The sequence below is a fragment of the Eptatretus burgeri genome, chromosome 9 (genome assembly GCF_056783735.1).
Source record: "Eptatretus burgeri isolate ZD-2024b chromosome 9, Ebu_testis_v1, whole genome shotgun sequence".
NCBI classification, from domain to species: domain Eukaryota; kingdom Metazoa; phylum Chordata; class Myxini; order Myxiniformes; family Myxinidae; genus Eptatretus; species Eptatretus burgeri.
Window position 1 is genome coordinate 8,338,120 of NC_140969.1, and position 5,000 is coordinate 8,343,119.

Genomic DNA, 5,000 nt, shown 5'->3' on the forward strand with positions numbered 1-5,000 from the left:
TGTTTCCATTTTTGAAAACGTTTGGTCACGTCATCTATCATTCCTTCCCAATTCATGAGAGAATACTGGTAAGGACCAAGGTAAACGCCAAGATACTTGACCCCTTCTCTTTCCCAACTTAGACCTTTGGGAAGTGAGTGAGGTGGTACCAAAGGAGGCCTACCGGATGTATGAGTGACAGAAGACACCCACAAGGCTTTGCTCGTTTGCCAGTTGACCTTCAAGGATGATGCCCGATGAAACACACATAGGGATTCGAGGAGAGTGGTTAGGTCTTGATCGTTCCTAATTATTACGCAGATATCATCAGCATATGCAGATACTATGATATGGTGCTCCTCTGGGGAAGGTACAAAGCCAGAGAGTGAGAGTCTAAGATTAATGAGAAGTGGCTCGAGTAAAAGGCTAAACAGTAACCCTGACAATGGACAGCCTTGCCGAACGCCCCTCTGAACCTGAAAAGGAGAACAGAGAAAATTGTTTACTTTGCATAAGTTTGATATATTGTTGTATAATAATTTAACCAAACATATAAACTTTTCACCAAAACCAATTTTTTGCAAAACATGAAACATGTAGGTGTGATCAACACTGTCAAAGGCCTTTTCAATGTCTAAAAAAAGTAGTCCAACCCCATCTTCCTTAAGGCCACAATCAATCAAATCTCTGATTAAGAAGATGTTGTCAGAGATTGATCTTCCTGGAATACAGTAACTCTGATCAGCGTGAACAACAGTTCCAATTACACTCTTCAGCCGATTGGCAAGAAGTTTGGACAAAATTTTATAGTCCGAGCACAGCAATGAAATGGGACGCCAGTTCTCGACCCGCAGGAGATCTCCACCTTTAGGGAGGAGGGAAACTACTGCTCTTCTACAGCTGAGAGGAAATACGCCAGATCATATGCTTTCTTGCAGGACCAGCAGTACTTCTGGACCTAGAATGTCCCAAAACGCTGTAAAAAAAATCAACTGGAAGGCCATCAATCCCAGGAGTTTTTCCATGCTCAAGGCTACTCAGAGCTGTAATGAGTTCCTCCAGGGTGGGCGGCACTTCAAGACATTGACGCTGGTCACAACTCAAAACAGGTACATGATTGGTCATATTCACATCAATATCTTTGTTCACGGGTTTAACCGCAAATAATTCAGAAAAGAAACCTTTTACAAGCATTCTTACAACACCCTCATTTTGTGTAATGTTCCCTGTGGTATCTATCAGGGAAACAATCTGCCTTTGGGACTTCTTTAAACCTTCCAAACAAAAAAAAACTTTTTGTTGCAGTGTCAGAAAACTTCACATTTTGAATTCTAAGTCTGACTGACATCCCCATTACTCTCTCGTGATTCAGTTCTCTTAGATATGCTTTTTTTCCAGTAATAACTTAATTTTCCTACCGCTTTGAGATTCGGCTAATTCTCTCTCTGAATGCAAAATTTCAGTTTCTAAAAGTGAAACCTGAATTTTATTCATACTTGTGGAGAATGACTTAAAACATTGGCAAAAAACACAGATATGGGTTTTAGTCCCACCATAACTGAACAGAAGAGTAGAAAGATTTTCTATGAACAAGTGTTTTCCAAAAACAACGAAATGCTTCAGTAAAAGAGCAATCTTCTAATAGGCTAGTATTGAAAGTCCAATAAGCACTTTTATGAACCAACCGAGAAGAAGATAGACCAAGCACTACCAGGTGGTGATCAGAGAAACCGGAAGGGAAAAGTTCACAAGATACCAGTACATTTCTGTACGTAGAATTTATATACCATCGATCAAGAATAGCGAGTGTGATCAACCCATTAGCACACCGGCACCACGTGTATTGAGAGACTGTCGAGTGCTGTATGTGCCATGCGTCAAGCAGACCAAGTGATGTGAAACGAAAGATATCTTTATGCGCTTCGGGATGTGGTTCTCGTGTGTTTCTATCTAGATTTGGTTCAAACGTACAGTTAAAATCTCCTCCAATACAAACACAATGATCAAGAGGTATCACGTGAAGATAATTAGCCAAACGTGTGAAAAAATCTTTACGAGCTACACTGCTACTAGGAGCATATACATTGAGTAAGGTGAGGTGAAATCCTCGATAAACCAACTCCAAGGATGCCAAGTTCCCTTTAACTATTTCATGGAAAGTACAAGAGTCGGGAACAAACCCCGGACGAAGCAAAAACGCCACTCCCGCAGAAACAGAGGACAGATTGCTAAAGAAACACTGTCCTTTATTAAGACATAGCCAATCAGACTGCGCAGTCTCCGTTATATGTGTTTCTTGCAATAAGCAGACATCAATATGTTTCTGAAACACTAAGTTCTTAACTTGGACCCTACGTAAATGGTTGGCACCACCTCCATTGATGTTTAAGGTGCCACACAACACTTCTTTTCTTTTCATCCTATATCGAGGAAATTTGGCTGCTGTTGTGAACATTCTGTTCTCACTTTAGTAATAAGTTTCCTTAGCCTATGAGTTTGAGGTTTTGTCATTCCAAAATCTTCGTGATTTTTAATTATAAATCTTGCCGTTTGCAGGAAGGCAGGCAAGTCAGGAAAATGTTTCTGAATGTTGACTTTCCGCTGCCTAAACGTCTCATTTAGAAAGCTCACAATGCGCTGGGGAGATACTTCAGTGATCAGATGACGAGTGGGACAGATCTGCCACCTCTACGCTATCCTCTGAATCAGACGATCCAGATAAGAACCCGTCAGGTTCACAAAATTCACTCTGATCTTTTATCACCTCATTTAGGAGCGATTCTAAGGGATCTACCGGGTGATGTGGAGTACTTCTTCGCGAACACTGATTTGCACTCTCCTCGACCTGAGATACAACTGCTAAAGCGTCCTCTTGTACCTCTTCATCGGGTACCTCTACCGGGTTCACAGAGACTGTATTCTGAATACTTGTGGTGAGACTATGTATGAGGAATCAAACCACTATTCAGTTCAGGCTCTGGAAAAGTTGTTGTTGGTGATGATTCATCCGTACGTTCTGCAGACGTTTCACCACCAATAACCAACGCAGTTTCACCACCGTTTAAACTTTAAAGGAACATTGCCACATTGCATTTTTTGGATTATACTCTCGTCTTGAGGTTCCTCAGTTAAGGCCCAGTCACACCTTGACGTTTTAGCCAGCAATGGCAACGTATTAAAATGTATGTAAAACGCTGGCTTACGTTGAACTTTTGATGTTTTTTTTAAAGATTCGGACGTATTCATAACGACTTGGTCTTATACATAACGTATTTGTAACAGACACAGAACGTTTCGTTGTGTTATAGATAACTTATACCAACGAATGCTGAAGCTGTTGTCGGCCTTCACAACCTATGCCCAACGATAGTCTAACTTAGGCATAGCGCGCTGCACGCATCGCCGACGATGACGTGGCGTAGGTTATGAAAAGGCTGCCGCACAACGATTCAAATCATAACCGCCACAGAAATGGAAGTGTCAACATCGCAGTCACACCTTGGCGATCTTGCCAGCGTATGCCGACCTCTGAAAAATGCGTCTAAAACACTGGCGCACATCGAATACGATATGGGTAAGTTTGGTATACGCGAATAGAACGCTAAAGTACGCTATCATACGTCGTATTAAATGGAGTAAGTCTTGTAATTTTAAACATGTTGAAAATTTTACGACGTACTTGCCGTATGACACACGCTCCGCATGCGATGGGAATAAGTTGTACGCACGATATGCGATCGTTGACACACGTTACTTGAAAGGTACTCATAAGTCGAAACACGTCAAGGTAATGTTTAGCGTCAGTGTTCCAGACTCCTGGTTTTTTTTTTCTTCGGTATGACGGTGTTCAGTGTACAGTGCGGTTATGATTTAAATCGTTGAGCGGCAGCCTATTAATTATATTATATTATAACCGCACTAGAAATTGAAGTGTCAAAATCACCATCATACCGAAGGAAGGAAGAAAGAAAAAAAAAAAAAAAAAAAACAAGGGAGCCTGGAACACTGACGCTAACCATTACCTTGATGTGTTTCGACTTATGAGCACCTTACAAGTAACGTGTGTCGATGTGTGTCACTGATCGCGTAACGTGAGTAAAACACGTTACTCATAGGTTAGAAATAAGTTTCAGGTACGCTAAACATTACCTCGACGTGTTTCGACTTATGAGTAACTCACAAGTAACGTGTCGACGTGTGTCAACGATCGCACGACGTGCCTACAACTTATGGCCAGCGTTATGCGGAACGTGTGAGTCATACGCTGGCATAAGTCTTAAAATTTCAAGCATGGAAAATTTGAGGACAACCGAAAAGTACAACGTTTAAAGCCAGCGTACAACGACGTATGGCAGTGTTTTTCAGCGTGCTCTCAAAAAAATCGGCATAAGCTGGCTAAAACCTCAAGGTCTGACTGGGCCTTTACTACCTTACTCGTATCCAGTACGACTATCTTGGAGGAACTAGTGGATTCACGCGAAGTAGATGCTTTACGTTTCTTTATTTCACGGTTACAAAACCATCTTTTTCATCCTCGCCATGCAAGGAAACGGTATCATCGGAAACATTTGCGATACCGGCTGTCACCTCCTCACGAGGTATCACCTCTTCCGTCCCACGAGGTTGGCGGCCATTACCGGTTTTACAATCGACATCGACGTGTCCCGATTCTCCACACCTTACACAATGAGCTTTGGGACAAAATCTCTTTAAATGCCCAAAGTTCCCACAATGAAAACACGTTAATGTCGCCGATGAAGCAAACATTTGGTAATCGCGATCGTCGATTCTAACCTTGAGGGAAAACCTTCAATCCCGTGTCGTCTCCACGGTCCGGGAGCTCCATGTACACCCGGCGCCGGAAGCTCATCACGTGGTTCGCTTTTTCATGGCGACACCCAAGGGGGATCATGGAGATTGTAGAAACGATCGTTCCATAACGAGACAAGATGGACAGAATCTTTTCACTCGGCACGAATGGAGGACAATTTGAAACAACAATTTTCGTTGCGGGGACATCC

The 5,000-nt window shown here is 42.3% G+C and overlaps 1 protein-coding gene across 5 annotated transcripts in view; it reads right to left on the reverse strand.

Moving 5' to 3' along the window:
• Positions 1–5,000, reverse strand: part of EFCAB9 (EF-hand calcium binding domain 9) — a 72,905-nt gene that overhangs the window by 60,939 nt on the left and 6,966 nt on the right. For 2 of the 5 annotated variants that reach the window (XR_015061432.1, XM_085894017.1), the window contains exon 1: positions 4,774–5,000. This exon is cut by the window's right edge and continues 578 nt beyond it. The exons of the other annotated variants lie outside the window; for them this stretch is intronic. The gene's annotated coding sequence lies outside the window, so the exon portion shown is untranslated. The remainder of the gene's footprint in view (positions 1–4,773) is intronic. 5 annotated transcript variants of the gene reach the window in all.